The sequence below is a fragment of the Lynx rufus genome, unplaced genomic scaffold (genome assembly GCF_022079265.1).
Source record: "Lynx rufus isolate CCGP_SWC_20201006 ecotype Redwood Valley unplaced genomic scaffold, mLynRuf1.p SCAF_6, whole genome shotgun sequence".
NCBI lineage: Eukaryota > Metazoa > Chordata > Mammalia > Carnivora > Felidae > Lynx > Lynx rufus.
This window is the reverse complement of record NW_025814878.1, coordinates 53,766,370-53,789,542: the sequence shown is the minus strand read 5'-3', so window position 1 is coordinate 53,789,542 and position 23,173 is coordinate 53,766,370. Positions and strand designations below refer to the sequence as shown.

The window sequence follows — 23,173 nt, the reverse complement described above, 5'->3', positions numbered from 1 at the left end:
GTCCCCTCCTTGGCTGGGAAATATATGGGGCTATCCTTCCTTTACATAGAGGAGTCTTTATAGGGGGTGGCAAGGGCTGGATGTAGGGCCACATAATTTCCCTGTGGAATCTTATTTATTTCCCCAGTGGTTCTTTTCCCGAGGGGCCTGTTGTGGGCAATTCTACAACCGACAAATCCCCAGGTACTTTCATTGGTAGGGGGGCTGCCCTGACCAATGCTAAGGCCAAATTACATAAAAGCAGGAATACAAGAAGCTTCACTTTCGGTGGGCTGCCATGCAGTGCCGATCCGTCCACCGCCGGGCCCTGCCATCAGGCTGGTTGGAAAGCTTGGCTTCTGGCAACTTGGCAGGCTGGAAAGGAGTGGCAGGATATATTCAATGTGCTGAACCAGAAAAATATGCAGCCAAGAATTCTTTATCCAGCAAGTCTGTCATTCAAAATAGAAGGAGAGATAAAGTTTCCCAAAGAAAAATTAAAGCAGTCTGTGACCACTAAACCAGCCCTGCAAGAAATTTTAAGGGGGACTATCTGAGGGGAGAAAAGATGAAAATATAAATAAATACATACATACATACCAAAAACAGCAAAGATTAGAAAGGACCAGAGGACGTCACCAGAATCTTAACTCTACAAACAACATAATGGCAATAAATTCATATCTTTCAGTATTCACTCTAAATGTCAATGGACTCAACGCTTCAATCAAAAGACATAGGGTAACAGAATGGATAAGAAAACACGATCCATCTATATGCTGTTTACAACAGACCCACTTTAGACCTAAAAACACCTTCAGATTGAAAGTAAGGGGGGGCGCCTGGGTGGCTCAGTCGGTTAAGCGGCCGACTTCGGCTCAGGTCACGATCTCGCGGTCCGTGAGTTCGAGCCCCGCGTCGGGCTCTGTGCTGACAGCTCGGAGCCTGGAGCCTGTTTCGGATTCTGTGTCTCCCTCTCTCTCTGCCCCTCCCCTGTTCATGCTCTGTCTCTCTCTGTCTCAAAAATAAATAAACTTTAAAAAAAAAAAAAGAAAGTAAGGGGATGGAGAACCATCTATCATACTAATGGTCAACAAAAGAAAGCCAGAGTAGCCATACTTATATCAGACAATCTAGACTTTAAAATAAAGACAGTACCAAGAGATGCAGAAGGGCATTATATCATAATCAAGGGGTCTATCCACCAAGAAGACTTAACAATTATAAACATTTATGTGCCAAATGGAGAATCACCCAAATATATAAATCAATTAATCACAAATATAAAGAAAGTCATTGATAGCAATACCATAATAGTAGGAGACTTCAACACCCCACTCACAGCAATAGACAGATAATGTGATAAAAATATCAACAAGGAAACAATGGCTTTGAATGACACACTGGACCAGATGGACTTTAATATATATATTCAGAACATTTCATCCTAAAGCAGCAGAATATACATTCTTCTCCAGTGCACATGGGACGTTCTTCAGAATAGACCACATACTGGGACACAAATCAGCCCTCAGCAAGTACAAAGAGATCGAGATCATACCATGCATATTTTCAGATCACAGCGCTATGAAACTCGAAATCAACCACAAGAAAAACTTTGGAAAAGTAGCAAATCCTTGGAGACTGAAGAACATCCTACTAAAGAATGAATGGGCTAACCAAGAAGTTAAAGAGGAAATTAAACAGTATATGGAAGCCAATGAAAATGATAGCACCACAACCCAAAACCTCTGGGATGCAACAAAGGCAGTCATAAGAGGAAAGTATATAGCAATCCAGGCCTTCCTAAATAAGGAAGAAAGATCTCAGATACACAACCTAACCTTATGCCTTAAGGAGCTGGATAAATAACAGCAAATAAAACCCCAAACCAGCAGAAGACAGGAAATAATAAAGATTAGAAATTAATCTATCTAAATTAATCTATCTAAAAATCTGGAAATTAATGCTATCTAAACCAAAAAAAGAGTAGAACAGATCAATGAAACCAGAAGCTGTTTCTTTGGAAGAATTAACAAAATTGATAAACCAGTAGCCATTTTGATCAAAAAGAAAAAGGAAAGGACCAAATAAATAAAATCAAGAATGGAAGAGGAGAAATCACAACCAACACAACAGAAATAAAAACAATAAGAGAATATTATGAGCAATTATATGCCAATAAAATGGGAAATCTGGAAGAAATGGAAAAATTCCTAGAAACATATACACTGCCAAAACTGAAACAGGAAGAAGTAGAAAATTTGAACAGACCCATAACCAGTAAGGAAATTGAATTAGTAATCAAAAATCTGCCAAAAAAATAAGAGTCTAGGACAGATGGCTTTCCAGGGGAATTCTACCAGACATTTAAGGAAGAGTTAACACCTATTCTCTTGAAAGTGTTCCAAAAAATAGAAATGGAAAGAAAACTTCCAAACTCTTTCTATGAAGCCAGCATTACCTTGATTCCAAAACCTGACTAGACCCCATTAAAAAGGAGAACTATAGACCAATTTCCCTGATGCACATGGATGCAAAAATCCTCAACAAGATATTAGCCAACTGTATCCAACAATACATTAAAAAAATTATTCACCACAACCAAGTGGGATTTATACCTGGGATGCAGGGCTGGTTCAATATCTGCAAAACAATTAACGTGATTCATCACATCAATAAAAGAAAGGACAAGAACCATATAATCCTCTCCATAGATGCTGAAGAAGAATTTGACAAAATACAGCATCCTTTCTTGATAAAAACCCTGAAGAAAGTAGGGATAGAAGGAGCATCCTTGAGATAATAAAAATCATATATGAACGACCCAATGCTAATATCATCCTTAATGGGGAAAAACTGAGAGCTTTCCCCCTAAGGTCAGGAGCAAGACAGGGATGTCCACTCTCGCCACTGTTATTAAACATAGTATTGGAAGTCTTATCCTCTGCAACCAGACAACACAAGGAAATAAAAGGCATCCAAATCGGCCAGGAGGAGGTCAAACTTTCACTCTTTGAAATGACATGATACTCTATATGGAAAACCCAAAAGATTCCACCAAAAACCTGCTAGAACTGATTCATGAATTCAGCAAAGTCGCAGAATATAAAATCAATGCACAGAAATCGGTTGCATTCTTATCTACCAACAATGAAGCGACAGAGAAATCGTGGAATCCATCCCATTTACAACTGAACCAAAAACTATAAAATATCTAGGAATAAATCTAACCAAAGAGGTGAAAAATCTATACACTGAAAACTATAGAAAGCTTATGAAAGAAATTGAAGAAGACAGAAAAAAAATGGAAAAAGATTCCATGCTCCTGAATAGGATAAACAAATATTGTTAAAATGTCAATACTACCCAAAGCAATCTATATATTCAATGCAATCCCTATCAAAATAGCACCAGCATTCTTCACACAGCTACAACAAATAATCCTAAAATTTTTATGGAACCAGAAAAGACCCTGAAAGGCCAAAGCAATTCTGAAAGAGAAAACCAAAGCAGAATGCATCACAGTCCCAGACTTTAAGCTATACTACAAAGCTGTAATCATTAAGACAGTATGGTACTGGCACAAGAACAGACACTCAGATCAATGGAACAGAATAGAGAACCCAGAAATGGACCCACAAACATATGGCCAACTAATCTTTGACAAAGAAGGAAAGAATATCCAATGGAATCAAGACAGTCTCTTCAGCAAGTGGTGCTGGGAAAAGTGGACAGCGACATGCAGAAGAATGGACCTGGACCACTTTCTAACCCCATACACAAAATTGAACTCAAAATGGATGAAAGACCTCAACGTAAGACAGGAAGCCTCAAAATCCTCGAGGAGAAAGCAGGCAAAACCTGTTTGATTTTGCCTGCAGCAACTTCTTACTCAACACATCTCCAGAGGCAAAGGAAACAAAAGCAAAAATGAACTACTTGGACCTCATCAAAATAAAAAGCTTCTGCACAGTGTAGGAAACAATCAGCAAAACTAAAAGGCAACTGATAGAATAGGAGAAGATATTTGCAAATGACATATCAGATAAAGGGTTAGTATTCAAAATCTATAAACAACTAATCCAACTCAACACCCAAAACACAAATAATCCAGTAAAGAAATGGGAAAAAGACATGAATAGACACTTCTCCAAAGAAGACATCCAGATGGCCAACTGACACATGAAAAAATGCTCATCATCACTCATCATCAGGGAAATACAAATCAAAGCCACAATGAGATACTACCTTACATGGGTCAGAATGGCTAACATTAACAACTCAGGCAATAACAGATGTTGGCGAGGATGCAGAGAAAGAGGATCTCTTTGCATTTTTGGTGGGAATGCAAGCTGGTGCAGCCACTCTGGAAAACAGTATGGATGTTCCTCAAAAAACTAAAAATAGAGCTACCCTATGATCCAGCAATTTTACTACTAGGTATTTATCCAAGGGATACAGGTGTGCAGTTTCAAAGGGACATGTGCACCCCAATGTTTATAGCAGCACTATCAACAATAGGCAAAGTATGAAAAGAGGCCAATTGCCCATCGATGGATGAATGGATAAAGAAGATGTGTATATGTATATATGTATATATATATATATGTATATATATATGTATGTATGTGTATATATATATATATATATATATATATATATAAATGGAGTATTACTTGGCAATCAAAAAGAATGAAATCTTGCCACTTGCAATTACATGGATGGAACTGGAAGGTATTATGCTAAGTGAAATTAGAGAAAGACAAATATCATATGACTTCACTCATATGAGGACTTTAAGAGACAAAACAGATGAACATAAGGGAAGGGAAACAAAAATAATGTAAAAACAGGGAGGGGGACAAAACAGGAGAGACTCGTAAATATGGAGAACAAGCTGAGGTTTACTGGAGGGGTTGTGGGAGGGGGGATGGGCTAAATGGGTAAGTTGCACTATATGGTAACTAATTTGAATGTAAATTTAACAAAAAAATTAAAAGAAGAGAAAAAAAGAAAAGAATATTGCCTTCATGGCAAAAACATCCCCTTCTGCCTCTTTATAGTTCATTTGTTTCTCCCACACCAACTTGTGAACTCTACTGATTTGTTTTCTGTCCCTGTAATTTTGCCTTTTTCTAAAATGTCATAAACTTAGAATGTATACTATTTAGACTTTGCACTTGGCTTTTGAGTCTGATTTGAATTTGATTTATCTATCTTATTGAGTCTGTCAGTAGTTAGTTCTTTTTTTATTGCTGAGTAGCATTCCACTTGATGAATATACTATAATTTCTTAACCATTCACCAGTTGATAGCTCTTTGTTTTTTTGTTTTTGTTTTTGTTTTTGTTTTTGTTTTTGTTTTTAGTATTTGGTGATAACAAATAAAGCTATTATAAATATTCACATAGAGGTCTCTGTTGAACAAATAATAATATAAATAATAATTTTAATTCAATGTACCTTATTTTCTGCTGTTAAAACATATAAACACAAATAAGATTCCAAAATAAAATTAGTTAATGGTGTTTCAGTCTTACATCTAATGGCTTAATCTTAGATTTCTCATGTTTAAGTTAAACACATTTGGATAGTTCTTTAAATTTTATGAGCTTCAGTCTTCTAACTGTTTTTAAACTAGATTAAAACAAAATATTCCTAAGAGATATTGAGAAAACTGAGGTAATTTTTATAAATATGCTTTGTAATCTCTCTTGTTTAGGAAACAGATCTTTTCTGAATGTGGAGTAACTACCATGTTTAAGTCCATAAAATAATCATCTGGAAAGTTAACCCACAAGGATTATCTCAGATTTTAGGCAGATAAACACTTCAACCACTGTGTAGATTAGTGATAGCCCTTAAACATTTTGCCTAGACTATAAGACTAAACCCAACTACACTGTCACTATAATGTAGGATTTCAATAAAACTACCTCATCCTATGACTAGTAGAGTAGGTTAGAAATTATTTTGTTTATTAAATATTAAGCCAGGTTACCATATACTGTAGAAAACAGCTTTTAACATTTTCTAAACTTTAGATTGGAAGTAAGTCTGTGACCTCATCATGTTCAATGTTAGTCATCCACATAACAGATTTTTGGTTGTAACGTTATTTCAGCTTTGCTGAAATATCCTGCTAAACCAGATGGTAGGAGAAAGGAAATTACCTTCCCAAATAATAATTCTTGGAATATCAATGCAAACTGTCTAGTTAATGACCAGGTATTAAGCCAAACCAGTCAGGCACAAGGTCATTTATATTCTCTCCAGCTCAACTTGTTTTGGTCGACTAGTTTAAACACAATTCTATAAAGCAAAAGTCCTATGAAAGTGAGCAGAAATTAAACTAGTAACTAAAGGGCAATCAATCTGAAAGTATAGCCACTATCCAGATTGAATCTCTTTCCTACAAATTTTCTGAAGATGATAAGATGCTGTTAACATACCAAAAAAGAACAAAGTCTACACGGTTAAAATAATGGATGGAACAGAATTTAATCAACTGCTGCCAAATGGGCTTTTTAAAAATGGCTTTTACTTTGCTCCCAGAAAATTGCAATCCAAATATAGCATTTAGACTCTTTTAATGTTTATTTCTACTGTGATGAAGACTGTGAAAATAGCAGTAAGTGGACATTAAGTGAGAGAAAACTTGGTTTTTGTGAAGCAGTGCCATGGTCTTAATCATACTGGTAGTAGATTCTCAAGAATATACTGAGTATGTGATCTTTATCTTTTGACCACAGTAGGTCTTATCTGCCAAGTAGTAGTCTTCTACCAGTCATAACATAGAAAAATCAGTAGACACTAATTGGAATGTAATTTTTAATCTATGAGAAATCTTTTTTGTCAGCCAATATGCTTAAATGGAATGTCAATCTTGAGTATTGCAGGAAGCCTACCAATAGATATTTTATCTAACCTTTTTATGTTTCTGGGAGTAGAATATGCATGCAAATTAACTTACTTATTTTAATTCCTACTGGTTTGATAGATTTAATTGATGTGAACAATTTTTTCTTGCTGTGTTATTGATAATTGCCCTTTTATTGCCATCTGGTATCTGCTGGTTTTTTTTTTTTTAGGCCATTGTGCCTACATAATATAATTAGTTAGCTCTGCTCCAGATTGTTCGTGGGTAACAAAATAGTTTTTCAATAGTAATCCAACAAAATCTTTTATGTCTTTAGACTACAATGTAGGTTTCAGCAAATATTTGGGTTTTTTAGTAAAATTTTAAAAGTAAGCTTAGCAATCTATTGGAATAACTTTAGGGGGAGTATGACTAATCTACAAATTTTAGAGGTGTAGGTTAATTCATTTATTTGTCATCCAAATTATAAACAGATTACATGCATGTTTATATTGCCTAAGTTGTTGGTTTATTTCTCCTCTACCTTTTAGGACCATTATTTGTAGCTCCCTTTTGCATAATCTGATATAAAAACAATGACTATAACCTTTGAATTTGGATAGATAGATACATAGATACATAGGTAAATAGAGATTATAGATAGATATAGATATAGATATTTATTTATTTGTCATAGAAACAATAAGAATAAAATAATTATTTAAGAAAAGGAAGTACTAGATCTAAACACATAATAATAAAAGAAAAAAGTATTTGGGGAATGATATTACAAATAACAGGATATATCTTCTTTTTTTAATAACAGAATTGTGGGGCGCCTGGGTGGCGCAGTCGGTTAAGCGTCCGACTTCAGCCAGGTCACGATCTCGCGGTCTGTGAGTTCGAGCCCCGCGTCAGGCTCTGGGCTGATGGCTCAGAGCCTGGAGCCTGTTTCCGATTCTGTGTCTCCTTCTCTCTCTGCCCCTCCCCCGTTCATGCTCTGTCTCTCTCTGTCCCAAAAATAAATAAACGTTAAAAAAAAAAATTTAATAACAGAATTGAGACAAGCTAGGCTTTATGTACTTGAGATATTTTGACTACATGAGGTTCTTGTTAAATATGGAAAGGAAGGAACACAATGGGCAGAGCAGACTTAAATGAAAAGAAAGAAGGCAAACATACACACACAAGAAAATACACTTAATTTATAAGGGCTGTAAGGACTAGAGAAAGAATTATACTCTTTAAGGGGATAAAACCATGCAGTAGCAATGTGTAGTATTTGCATATCACAGAAGATTGAGACTTTTTTAAAAGATGTTCTGGTAAATAGTTACCTTAGTAATACAGATATCTGATGAACTGAAGAATATGACCAGAATTCCAAATGACTATGAGAAATTATGTAGTAGAAAATGACCAAGTTTAATATTACATGTATATGACTGGTGAAGATTTATAATGTTCCTATACTTTTCCTCTAAGACAAAGGAAAAATAAATACTAAAATCAATTTCTACTTATTAAGTTCTCTAGAAATCATTTCAAGCTCACATAAGAACTAAAAAATTGAAAAATATATTATTATATACTTAAAATTTCATTAAGAAATAATTTACTTTTATTTTCATCTAGGAAAAATGAAAATTTTCTTTGCTTGGAAGTAAGCTTCATTTCTTTAACTTTTGTAATTTTAAACTAGTTTCTTAAAATTTTTAAATTAGAAAGAAATCTAATGGGTGATGGGTATTAGGAGGGCACATGTTATGATGAGCACTGGGTGTTATATGTAAGTGATTAATCACTGAATTTTATTCCTGAAACCAATATTACACTACATGTTAGCAAAATAGAATTTAAATTAGAATTTGAATAGAAAAGAAAAAGAAAAAAAGGTAATAAATCCAGTGTCATTATAAATATAGTTTAAGCACTATGTAAACAGTTAAATAACAAAAACAAAAGTGCTCTCTCATTGAATCCCCAGTGTTTACTCCAACACCTTGTGTATAACACTGGCAAAATTTGATGTATAGCTTTCCAAATCTTTTTCAATATATATTGAACATGATGTTTAATACAGATATTTCTGTGTGCGCGAGCGCACACCCACGCGCGCGCGCACACACGCACACACACACACACACACACACACATACATGCTGCAAAAATACATATTAAATGTTATGTTAAAAGCAATAATTTTCCTGTTCTTGAAATCAAACTCAGAAATAGCATCTTTATATAAGTGTATGTATAATATATATATGCTCAGATTAAAGAACACAAATGCATTGAGCATCTATGTACCCAACACCAACTCAAGCAATAGAACATACCAATATTTGCCTGCCTAATCTTATCACTAGAAGAAACCTTTCCTATATTTTTAAATTTTTTTGCTTAAAAAATAGTTTAACATACATTGCTTTCAAACATAAATGAAATTGAACCATATGCATTGCTCTATTATTTTTTTCATAATAGTGTATGTAGGTTTTATTCATGCTGATTTAAATAATGTTAATTAACTTTTCACTAGTATTAAATGAGCTGTAAAATTTCTCTTATTCTATGACACAGCACAATTTGGGGGCAACATGTTCTTTTGAAGCAAACATGGCCGATCAATCCTATAAAATTTTCTAAAAATGTAGGACTTTGTCAGAAGTGGGATAGGGGTGTATTTTTTATTACCATTATTTTTATTCGGTATTAGGCAAATTAAATCTTTCATTTCTTCTTTTACTTTGTATTTTACATTTTTTCAAGGCATTATTTTACAATTTGTTACACTGGAAATTTAAATACATGTAACTTCATAGTATTATTATTTAAAAACTCTTGTCCAAAAATTATTCTAATATTTCATTTTAATTTGATTTGTACCTTATATTTATATTTTGCTTATTTTAATGGGTCTTAAAATAAGTTCTGCAATAATCAGTGCTTATGATATTGTGCATGTATCACACTATTTGCAAAATTTAATCACAAATCTAAAACTAAATAATAAGGTGCTATTGTATGGCATAAAACTGTACTTTGTGAACAAAAATAGAACTTTAAATATGGGGAAAAGTCAGGAATGTGAGTAAATATATCATAATTTTTATTTATGTACTTAAGTACTTATTATACTATGCCTGCAGTTTGTACTGAAATCATTCAAATTCTTAATCATAGTATATTAATAGGGACTTAATATTTTTTCAAGTGGGAACATACATAGTTTTCTAACTCCTTATTCTTCTTTTAAATTAAGTCTGATACCCAGTTATTATTCTTTTTTAAAAATTTTTAAAATTTATTTACTTAGAGAGTGAGCATGAGCAGGGGAGGGGCAGAGAGAGAGGCAGAGAAAGAGAGTCTCAAGCAGGATCCACGCTGTCAGTGCAGAGCCTGAAGTGAGGCTGGAACTCACCAACCGTGAGATCAAGATCAGATCAGATACTTAACTGACTAAGCCACCCAGGCATCTACCCCACAGTTATTATTCTTGAGTATCTTTTTGTATCTCTTTTTATGGCTCTCCTAAATCAATTCTTCTGTTTCTTGAATCTCAAGTCTTTTTATTTTTCGGATACTGTTTTTATTGTATGAAAGGATCGGAAGTATTTGTTCATGTAATCCCTTGACCATATAATTGACTGATATTTTGGCTGAGCACTCTATTTTGAGTATTATAATCTATGTTTAAATTTGACTCAAGCATTTATTGTAATTGGGATGAAAGGTTTGAAAGTTAAATTAGCATATGTGCTAGAACAGATTGTTGTCAGTTTTAAAATTTTGCATTTAAAACTCTGGAAGGAGTGAGATTTCCAACTACAGAAAGATAGAATAGACATACTTTCCTTATCCTCTCATCATGTGCAAAAAAACCAAAAACAACCAAAAAAACCCATATATATATATATATATATATATATATATATATATATACATACACACACACACACACACACATACATATTTTCAAAAATGTAAGGAAAGAGCTGGCTAGGGACACGAGGACCTAAGGAACAGAACAGTGATGAGTCTCCCATGTTTTCTTTTTGCCTTATGTATATCAAACTTGGAGTTGAAGAAGCTGGCAAGCAGGAAACACCAACAGATACAGACAAAAAAAAAAAAAAAAAAAAAAAAAACAACAACCCTAAGACTGTTTCTTTTAGCGAAAGGATCAGTAAAAGAGCAGCCTATCAAAGGTAGAGCAGCTTAGCTGTTGTGCTAGAAAAGGCCAAGTCAATTGCTGGGATTCCATCCCCACTGAGTGGAGAACACTACCAAACTCTTAAAGAGAATCAGCATTTATTCTACACAATCTTCTTGAGAAGAAGAGGGAAAGCTTCCTATTTCATTTAATGAAGCTAGCATTACCCTGACACCAAAACCAAAGACACTACAAACAAACAAACCAACCCTGCAGACCATTATCCTCCATGGATAGAATCACAAAAATTCTTCACAAAATATTAGCAGATAGAATTCAGTAAGGTACAAAAAGTATACACCATGAACAGGTGGGATTTATTCCTGGAATAAATCAATCCATGTAGTAGAATACTAATAAGCTAAAGAAGAAAAATTATATGATCATATCAACCAATAAAGAAAAAAGGTAAGAAAAAATTCAGTATCAATTAATGATTGATACTGATAATGACTGATACTGATAATGGTTGATACTGTTTCCTACTTACTGTCAGGTAAATAGGAAGAGAAAGAGACCTTCTAAATTTGATAAACGACCCCCATCATCAACCTATAGCCAACGTCTCACTTATTGATGTTAGACTGAATGCTTTCTCCCTAAGTTTAGGAACACGAAAAGGATGCTCACTCTTACCCCTCTTACTCAACATATTACTAAAAGTTCCAGCTAGAGCGATAATGCAAAGCAAGGAATATAAGGCATACATATCAGAAATAAAAAAAAAAAACATGCTCCTAGTGGTAGAATGACATTATTGTTGGTATGGTAAATTCCAAATTATTACAAAAAAAGAAAAACTGAAATTAATAAGTGAGTTAGGCAAGGTTGTGAAATAAAAATACACTTTAAAAAATAAATGATATTTACATATAGTAGGAACAAAAACATAAACACCAAAATTAAAAATATAATATCATTTACAATCTTTCAAAAATTACTTTTTTGCAAATCTAACAAAGCATGTACAGAACTTTTATGCTAAAAAAATAAAAAATACTGATGATTAGAAGACTTAACAATAACGGAAATTGTTGATCAACATATATTTTGTTTGTTATATGTATTATACAAATACATTCTTACAATAAAGTGAGGGAAAAGAAATATCATTAATAAAATCATAAGGAAGAAAAAGTACATTTATAGTATCACACCATATTTATTGAAAAAATCTGCACATAAGTGGACCTACACAGTTGAAATTCATGTTGTTCAAGGATCAACTGTATTTACCAGAAGTTATGAAAATAAAATCTTCCTTTTCCATAGTTTATTCAACAATTCAAAGAATGGGCGTTTGGTTTATCTCCAGCATTTTATAATTACAAGCAATGTTGTAATGATGATGTGGTACATAGGCATTTTTATATTGTTGCATATATACCTTCAGGATAAATTCCCAAAAGCAGGATGCCTGAATCAAAAATTAAATACATATTAGTTTTGTTAGATATTCCTAAATTTATTTCCAAAATAGTTGCACCTGTTTGCACGCCTATCAGCAATATAGGAGTCCCTGTTGCCCCAAACCCTCTCAAAATAATATGCTATAAAACATCTTAATTTTTGCCAATCTGTTAAGGAAGATGTGGTGTCTCACTGTGTTATACATTTGTATTTTTCTAACTGTCAGTGAGACTGAACATTTTTAACATGTTTAAGGGAGATTTTAATACATATTTGCATAATTATAAATGAGATTTTTGGTCATTGTCACCATATATGTACATATGTATAGTATATATATATTGCATGCACATGTATGTATCCACGTATACCATATATATTGCATGCATATCCGTATATTTTATATATATAAGTATTTAAATATAAATATTTTCTCCCATATATTTTGTTGTTTATGCACTGCACATTAACTTTTGAGTTGCATATTTTAAAAACCTTTATGTAATTAACTTTATCAACTTTCAATTTTTATCTATTTTATCAAAAAAAAGTTTAATTGCAGAGGAGGAATAGCATTTGGAGAAGACCAATTAAAAGATTGGGTAGAGGGGCGCCTGGGTGGCTCAGTAGGTTAAGCGTCCGACTTCGGCTCAGGTCATGATTTCACGGCCGTGAGTTCGAGCCCCACTTTGGGCTCTGTGCTGACAGCTCGGAGCCTGGAGCCTGCTTCGGATTCTGTGTCTGCCTCTCTCTCTGACCCTCCCCCGTTCATGCTCTGTCTCTCTCTGTCTCAAAAATAAATAAACATTAAAAAAATTTAAAAAAAACTAAAAGATTGGGTAGAGAGCAAAGAAGATTTTCCTACACATAAGAATGTCTGGCACCTGCCACACTTCATAGAATTAGTCTAAAAGTTTTCAATTGAAAGGGCAAAAATATTGATACCTATCTCTTAGGGCAGTGGTATAAATTAAATTAGAATTAAATATGAATTAAATTAGAATATTGAGGCAAATATACTTATATGTAAAGGAATATTATAAGCACTAAATTAGGGTTAGCTGTTTTTATTCATAGTGCTCTCCAATAATTATAGCAGCCAAATGACTCCAAATATGTTTTAACCTTAGTGAAGGTCACCTAACCACACTCAAAAGCAGAACCTTCTAGCCAATGAGGCAAATCCTTTTTACCTAATGTTTATAGAAGAATTTCTATTGCCCCATCATTGAATATGTTTCGGTAATCCAGAAAATGATAGATACTTAAGGAGACCTTACATTGTGAAAGAAAAAGATCAAAATATAAAAATAGACAAGATGGTCACACAGAAAACCTAAAATAACAACAAGAACAATAACAACAACAACTAGGACAAAGGGGGAAAAAAAACAAGGGAATATCAGGTAATTATATTAGGGTAATACATGTTAATTAAAGATGTATATAGCAAATCTAGAAAACCACAAAAAATTAAAAAAAATTAAAGAGTTATATTGCTTGACTCAAAATAGGAGAACTGCATAATGAAAAATGAGCAGTTAATTAAAACGGCAATAAATAGGAAAAAATGAACATGAAAATAAAATAAATAGTGCAATTGTAGTCTTAAAATCAAACATATTGTTAATGACATTGAAAGAAAATGTACTAAACACTATAATTATAATTATAAAATCAAGGATTTTCAGAAAAGATAGAACCAAACTATTGCCTAAAAGAAACCATTATGAAATACAAATGTACAGAATGATATACTTTTTAAAAGTAAAAAGATGGGAACTAATCTACCATATAGACCTAATCATGAGAAGCTGAATTAATTCTATTAATATGAGATAAGAGCAAGAATAATATCAGAATTAACTCTCAAAAGAAATATTTAGAAATACATCATGTAGAACATGAAAGTTTGGAAAATGGTAAGGCAGATTTCTGTTCCTTTATTATGAGCTTTTGTTAATCTTTGATTCTTTCTGATTATGTATATGTATTACATATTAATAAAAATAAATTTATAAATAAAATGTATTAATAAAAATAAATAAACTAATGCATAGATTAGAGTTTATAAGAAGAGATTTCCAGAGTAAGTGTAATTTTTAGAGATCTCAAGTCAATGCATTCAGGAAATAGTTGAGTTAAACTTAGATTTAGTGATGAGAGAGAATTTTATTTTTGTTTGTATTAGCCTTTGTGTAATATCTATTTTTTTTTATTTTAGAGAGAAAGAGAATGTGTCAGAGGGGAAGAAGGGCAGAGGGAAAGAGAATCTCAAGCACACTCTACATATAGAGTAGAACCCAATGTGGGGTTCAGTCCCATGACCCTAGGATCATGACCTGAGCTGAAATCAAGAGTCAGACACTCAACTGACTGAGCCACCCAGGGGCTCCAATATTTTTAAAAACATATATATATTGTATTGATAATTAAAAATGGTTAAACCATTTTCTTTCAGGAGTGCCAGGGTGGCTCATTTGGTTAAGCATTTGATTCTTGATTTTGTCTCAGGTCATGATCTCACAGTTCATGAGATCCAGCCCAGTCAGCCTCTCTGATGACAGCACAGAATCTGTTTGGGATTCTCTCTCTCTCTCTCTCTGCCCCTCCCCTCAAAATATATAAATAAACATTAACAAGTCCTATGTTCTTTCAGGTAGAGATAGGATAAAAAAAAACTCCTGGAAATTACCCCAAGAGGACTTCAGCAATATCCATCAATTTTTGTAGAGACATGTAGGTTAATCATACAGTCATGAAAAACTTCCTAGATGTGAGTTTCTATTGTAAATAAAATTCTATGAATTTATAGTTTATTCAAAATATTGCTTAAATTGGTTTGTTTGCAATTGAATTAATAATTTACATATGTTTTTGAAATAGAAATGATCTTTAGACCATGGTCCAGAGCTTGGAGAGCATAATGTCTCAATAGCTTTCAATGAAAAATGTTTATTTGATTAGTAAGTGACTGCAAATGTAGCAAGTCAATCATGTTATTATATGCAAAGGTAAATTTTTTATACATCTTCAAATTTTGTCTATTTTATATAATTTATTACAACTATTGAGGAAAGGGAAAATAGATATTACAGGGATATTTCTGGATTTCTTCTTTCTGTTTTTAGATTTATAGGTAAATTGGATAGTTGCAGTCTATTCAATGTGAAAATACATCTGTGGGTCTTCTATTCACCCCTTCTGTCAGTGAGCCTTAGATGAATCAGGTAGAACCCATTTACTTATTCCAGTAACAATTTGGTTAGTAAATACTCAATACTCGGTTGGCTACTATATAGAAAACAAATGAGTCAGTAGTGTCCCAGTAGAAGACTTTAATCAAGTAAACAAATGTGATCATGGGAAATTTCTAGAAAATGTTTCATTATGTCATTGTTAATATATTAAATCAGAGAAATGAAAAAAAGTTGCATGAATCATCTGTTAACTGGCTTTATTTTCATATAAATTATGAGATAAACTATCAAAAATGTGTGATTGTATATTTTCTCCTGGAGAAATCTGGGGATAATTAACTTTAAATCCTCAGAGATATTTTCCAGAATTTTGTTTCAGCTTTGTAGACATTTTTCTTCTAAGTTATAATGTATTCCTTTCCTGTGTTAATGGAAACTGTTAATTTTTCTCATTTTTCTTCCATGAATTTGCGTAATGCCTTAGATATATTTCTTATATTAATTCCCCAAATAGTTGAAGGTCTTTCCTGGTTTTATTTTTTGTTTTCTGAATATTCTAACCTAAATTTCTGAAATTTTCTCCTTAACCATATTTTCTCCATCCTCTATATTTTTCTTATATGATAAACTTGGAAAACTGATAAATGTTATTTTTTTTCTCTCTAAAACCAACCTAAACAATATATGCTTTAATTAAATATAGTAAAACAGTATCTTGTCTTGAACTTGTTTCTATCTTCCACTTGGAAAAAAAAATCCCATCCTTTGGCATTTCACATTACACTAGGGCATAGTCAAAGGACTATAATGAAACCATCACATATGGTGAACAGACTGTAAAGGGAACAGGTATCCAATCTCTTCCAACCTATACGAGCTATTATTTAGATTGATCACATTCCCGAGGTTGTTACATATTTAACATCAACATAGAATAAAAATAGAGGATAAGTGTAGTGTTCCTAAGGCCAGGATCCAAAAGATCAGTTCACTTGAAGAGCTGGCACTTGAAGGGTTCATTCCCACATCTGGGTCTTTAACACTGTAATATGTTCAGAGAATTAGTGAAGTTAGCCCTTGCTTTGAACCTGTTATTGTGTTTTTATCATTTAAAGTGCTCCAGAGGGGCGCCTGGGTGGCGCAGTCGGTTAAGCGTCCGACTTCAGCCAGGTCACGATCTCACGGTCTGTGAGTTCGAGCCCCGCGTCAGGCTCTGGGCTGATGGCTCGGAGCCTGGAACCTGTTTCCGATTCTGTGTCTCCCTCTCTCTCTGCCCCTCCCCCATTCATGCTCTGTCTCTGTCCCAAAAATAAATAAAAACGTTGAAAAAAAAATTAAAAAAAAAAATAAAGTGCTCCAGAAAAAGAGCACAGCAGTACCCTTGAGAAATAGCTAACATCTTCCACTGCCAAGAAAAAGCAGTGTGGAAGTATTTGGAATTAAAAGAAAAATCTATAATTATCAAATTGCAAAGGGGAAAAATCCCTCTTAAAAACTTAACAGCTTTCCTTTACACTTTGTCCTGGTTTGCAGCCAAATAATTCAAATTGTATTATAGAAAGATTTATCAAAGTAAGCATTCCAGTCCATTCTTGCATACATATTAACAGTAATCATTTGGTTCCAGGTGAGTTCATGGTTTCTTTCTTTAATTGACACAAGAGAAAAATCCATCTAAATATACATGGTGATGGACTTGTGGACTACCAGCCAAGTTAAAAGCCTTTAGGGTTGGCTGAAAAATTCTTATGTTAATATAAATGAAAAACAAATCTCATAATTTGAAGGGATTAGTCCTTGGCTAGTTCCATAAGAATTTGACAAAAACATTCACTAAAAATATCTGGAATTTGATGTGTCTGTCGAACAAAGCAGACTTTTCTTAACTCTCTTTTGCATTTTCTTTCTTTCTCTATACCCTGTTATGCAGAATATTGGGTAAAATAGAAAGGAGACAATCATCAAAAGCCTTGTAAACTGATGTCTACTCCTATTCCTTCTTATTTCATACATGAATTCATAATGTTCACAAATTTTCTTTTGTTTTCTTTTCTTCTTTGAAAGTGTGGTACCCAAGTGATAGTCTCCTCAAAATCTGCTCTTAAGCATGGTCAGCAGCTATCCATTCACAGTACTGGGAAGATCTCTCTAGACCCAAAGCAGTAAAATCTCTGTCTTCATCTCTAATAACGATTGATTTTCCCTTAATGAAGCAATGTTATTTAAAGATAAAAAAGTTCTCATTGCGAAAGAATGAAATATGGTCTTTTGTAGCAACGTGGATAGAACTGGAGAGTGTTGTGCTAAGTGAAATGAGTCATATAGAGAAAGACAGATACTATATGTGTTCACTCTTATATGGATCCTGAGAAACTTAACAGAAGACCTTGGGGGAGGGGAAGGAAAAGAAAAAGAAGTTAGAGAGGGAGGGAGCCAAACCATAAGAGACCCTTAAAAACTGAGAACAAACTGAGGGTTGATGGGGGGTGGGAGGGAGGGGAGGGTGGGTGATGGGCATTGAAGAGGGCACTTGCTGGGATGAGCACTGGGTGTTGTATGGAAACGAATTTGACAATAAATTTGATATTAAAAATAAAAAAATATATAAAAAAGTTAAAAACTAGAAGATATATTTTCTCTCTTTCCTCACTACTCTTATCCTGGTTCATGCCTTTATCATCTTTTTTCCTTTGACCACTGCAGCCAGATTTGTTAAGTGGCCCCAGGTGCTGCATCATATCTGCCTCATCGATTCTTCCTGCCTACATGCTCAACATCTTTCTAAAACAAAAGGTAGTATCTGTTGCTTTTCTATTCAAAATTTTTCTCATTTTCCAACTGCCTCTAGAGTAAAACCCAAACTTTTTGATTTAATATGGAAGACCTTTCAATGATTAATTCTCATTCATCTGTTCATATTCATAATACAGTCTTGTTTCAAAATGACATTTATAATATCCACACTCAGAAACTCAGTAGTTTCCAGGTCATTCAATCTAAATCACAGTTCTGTCCTCTGGACCAAATTGCTTATTTTGTTGAAATATCTTTTTCCTTTCATTTTGCTTAATTAATTATTGTACATTCTTTCAAATCTATTCATTTAGTAGCTGCTTTGTGAAGCAATGATGCTTTCTGTATATAACTGGTCTCTTTGTGTACTCACAAGCACACAAAGGTTATTTTTTTCTCTGTGAGACTTTCAAGTCCTTAAGAACAAGAACTGTGCCTTATTCTTCTTTGTATATTTAATTATAGTGCTTAATATATAGGCTGTGGTATATGGTAGAGTTTCTCCTCTACCTACATATTCATATTCATATTCATATTCATATTCATATTCATATCTCCTACATATTCAGATTGGCCAACCTTAAAGCATTTTGAAACTGTTGATACAGATCTTTTATAATGAGGGACACATGAAACCATTGAAAATCAATGGTAGTAGTATAGGTTTAGAAAGGGGAAGAATGGGAAAAGGTAGCATTTAGGGACACCCTAAATAGCCTGTGGGTTTTTTTTTTCCTTAGTTGAAAATTTGCTTAAGTATAGTGGCTTTCACAAGAGAATAGTTAATTTCTAGAGAACTATTTTGACAGAGAATGAGGTAAACAAAATGTGAAATCCTTTGTTCTTTAATTGTTTAAGTATTTATATAGATTTTTAAGGAGAGACAGAGAGCAAGACGGGGAAGGGCAGAGAGAGAGGGAGACACAGAGTCCAAAGCAGTTTCCAGGTTCTGAGCCACCAGCACAGAACCTGATGTGGGGCTTGAACTCATGGACTGCAAGATCGTGACCTGAGCCAAAGTCAGACGTTTAACCCAGATGCCCCTGTGTGTGGCATTTTAAACCGAAGAGAATGAGGGATGACTGCGTGGCTCAGTCTGTTAAGCGTCTGACTTTGGCTCAGGTTATGATCTCATGGTTCATCGGAGAGCCTGCATCAGGCTCTGTGTTGACAGTTCAGAGCCTGGAGCCTGCTTCAGATTCTGTGTTTCCATCTCTCTCTGACCTTCCCCCATTCATACTCTGTCTCTCTCTGTCTCTTAAAAACAATTAAAACATTAAAAAAATTGAACCAAAGAGAATAGGAAAATATTATTTTCCTAAACAGGACTGGGATAAAAATAGAATTGATGTCAAGAAGAATTGATGTCAAACATTGAGAACACAATGTGTGTGTGTGTGTGTTTGTGTGTGTGTTTGCATGTGTTGGGGTATTTTTGGTGTTAAATAGTGTAAGTGAGAAAATAACACATAAAATAACTAGATGGTTAAGGGAACATTCCCATAAATATTTATCTCATATCTTCCAAGTTAATAATCAAATCATAGTAATTAATAACTGTAATTAAAATGTTATACAAAATTATAACATTTGAGATACTCTCAGAATTAAGAACATAAAGGCCTACCTAATATGTATTTAAATACTTTCGGAGGCTTATATACTTGATTCAGCATTTCTGCTGCTAAGCATTTATTCTGATGGACAATTAAAATTTTCACAAAGTTTTATATAGAATAATTTATTTGAATCATTATTTATAAAACTGTTCAGATAGAATATCAAATCTAATAATAGAAGATTGATTAAATAAAATATGTACTATTTAGTACAGTTGGTTATTTTATAGCCAAATATTTTTTAAAATTGATATTCTATAAGAATATTTGATGACATGGAGAATGTATATATTTTTTATCGCTTATAAACTCTAAATCAGAGACTGAGAAAACAGTCATCTAAACACAGGTCTGCCAGCTCAAACATCATAAAATGAGAAAACATATTTTTTATAAATGTTAAGTCAACAAGTTTGGGAAACAGCATAATGTATACCAATTGTCCAGAGAATTGGGAAAATCCTTGAGAGATAGAAAAAAGAGAAAATCTATAAACAAGTGAAGGAAACCACACAGCAATATGCACACAGAACACTGTTATGGGATTGGAGGTAGATAAGACTAGTGCTGTGCCAGTGATAGACGCAAAATCAACTCAAGGGTTCAAAACTAAAAAGTGGGAGTAATCTCTTCGGGGGAAAAAATGTGTATTTTACAGTAGCTTTAGCAGAACAAGTACCATTCCACCTCACACACAGAGAGAATGCCATGTGTAACGAACAGTTACAAGTAACAACAGTTGCTTTTGTTCATAGGTTACAGCACTGAGTAAGGACTCCAGAGATTGAATGTGTCTGAATGTCCATCATTGAGTTACTGACCTCAGGGACTAGAAAGTACCAGGAGAACCTAGCAAAAATTAAGGTAGAAAATCTTTAAATTGCAATAAACCTTTGAACTGGTACTCAATTCATTGATATAAACAAGGATATCTATAAAATTCTGACATATATAATAGTGAGAAACCACCAAAAAAATGCTCATGGGAAAAAAGCAAAAAACAAATACAATTACAGAGTCATAGAGTTAGAAACATAGGCGAGATTAAAAACTTAAAAATTACTGTGTTCACTTACTCAGATAATTTTACAATTATGTTGAAATGACTGTTCCTTGATGCTTCATATTTCATTTTCTTATTTCAAGTGCTTGTGTTATTGATCGAATGTTTGTGTTCCCCCCAAATTAATATTGAAATCCTAATTGACAATGTGATAGCATAAGGAGGTGTGGCCTTTAGGAGGTACTTTGGTCATGAAAGTGTAGCCCTCTCCCCTTCTACCATACATGAAAACACATTGAGAAGATGGCCATCTATGAGCCGGGAAACTGGCTCTCGCCACACACAGAATCTGCTATACCTCTTTTACTTTTATAGATATTCTATTTAATTCTGTGTTCACATTATAAAAAGTTGGTGTGTAAATAATAGAGTAAGTCATGTGTATGTGTTAACTTCTGGTAGAAAGGTAATAATAAAAATAAATCTGTCATTTCAGTGTACATAAAGCTGGATAACTGTAGTTTTTAAAAAATTCTATATCAATTTAATTAAATTCACCCATTAAATGTTGATTAAAGTACAGTCCTTGAGTATCCCTCACTGAAGAGTTGTAATTTTATTGGAAAGAGGAGAAAACTGTAGACAAATATGTAATAGCCATTCATAAGACAGATGTACATTATCTGATGAGTAGATATTAGAGAAAACCGATGTGTTTAGGTTTTTAAATTTTCTCATCAGGGATCTGGGTGGCTCAGTCGGTTCAGCTAATGACTCTAGATTTGGCTCAGGTCATGACATCACAGTTTGTGAGATCGAGCCCTGCATTGGACTTCTTGCTGACAGCACAGAAGCTGCTTGGGATTCTCTCTCTCCCTCTCTCCCTGCTCTTCCCCTTGCTCTCTCTCTCACACACACACACTCTCTCTCTGTCTCTGTCTCTGTCTCTCTCTCTCTATTTCTCCTCTTAAAATAAACTTAAAAAAAATAGAAGTAACCTTTAAAAATTAAAAAAAAATTCTCATCACGAGGAGAATTCTTTTCTTTTTATTGTATCTATATGAGATAATGGATATTAACTAAACGTATTGTGGAAATAATTTCATAGTATACGTAAATCAAACCATCATGCTGTACACCTTAAACTTATATATTGATGTATGTTAGTTATTTTTCAATAAAATTTGAGAAAAAGATTCAAGAGGGCATTAATAATTTTAATATACAGTATTGTTTTATAATTAACAGTACTGTTATTTATTTCAAAATTTACATAAATGATCTTTACACTGGTTACCATTTGAAACTTCTCTTCTTTACTCAGGATTTTTGTGATTCTCTGTATTCATGAACAAAAAATGGGCGCATTTATTTCTAATTGTTTTTATTAGTCTTTGTATTATATCATATTTTAAATATCCTTTAATTTTCTTTTCAGTTCTTTTGCTACAGCAAACAACTTTGCAATGGACATTCTTGTTCATGTCTTTTTGCATACATATGAAGCCTCCATGGCAGCGTTTTGATTGATTAACTGATTGTTTTTGTTGTCTTGACACAAACATAAAAATAGACTTGATATTTATATCATATTTGCCAATGTTTTCAGGAGTTCTTTAAGATTCACATACTCAGAAGTGGGAAATCTGAGCCTTAAGATGCTAGTTACACCCTGCTTATAATAATCTACACCATATTCCTATATATTCACTGAATATTTTATATTTACCAAACTTTTATATTGTTGGATGTCAAAGAATAAATTATATTTTATTTTTTTCCATCCTGGCTTATTTAGCTAATATTATTTACTTTAGTGGGAGAGGTTATAGTTTTAATGTGGCTAAATGTGCTATTATTATGACATATTTTGTGTTTCTTATAGTTCAAGAAGGCTTCTCCTATTTGAATGTGATGACAAATATATTATCACATTTTACTTGGTATAGTGGACATAGATTTTTGATGACTGTGTACTTAGGAGTGACTTACTTGATTATAGATTGTGGTAGATGGTATTTTCAAAACATGACATTGACCAATCCCACTTGAGAATATAGATTCCCTTCCCTTGAGTATGAGTAGACTTTCG

The 23,173-nt window shown here is 33.3% G+C and overlaps 1 pseudogene; it reads left to right on the top strand.

Annotated features, from left to right (window-relative positions):
• Positions 1 to 216: 216 nt before the first annotated feature.
• Positions 217 to 23,173, top strand: part of LOC124529114 (cerebral cavernous malformations 2 protein-like) — a 164,927-nt pseudogene continuing 141,970 nt past the window's right edge.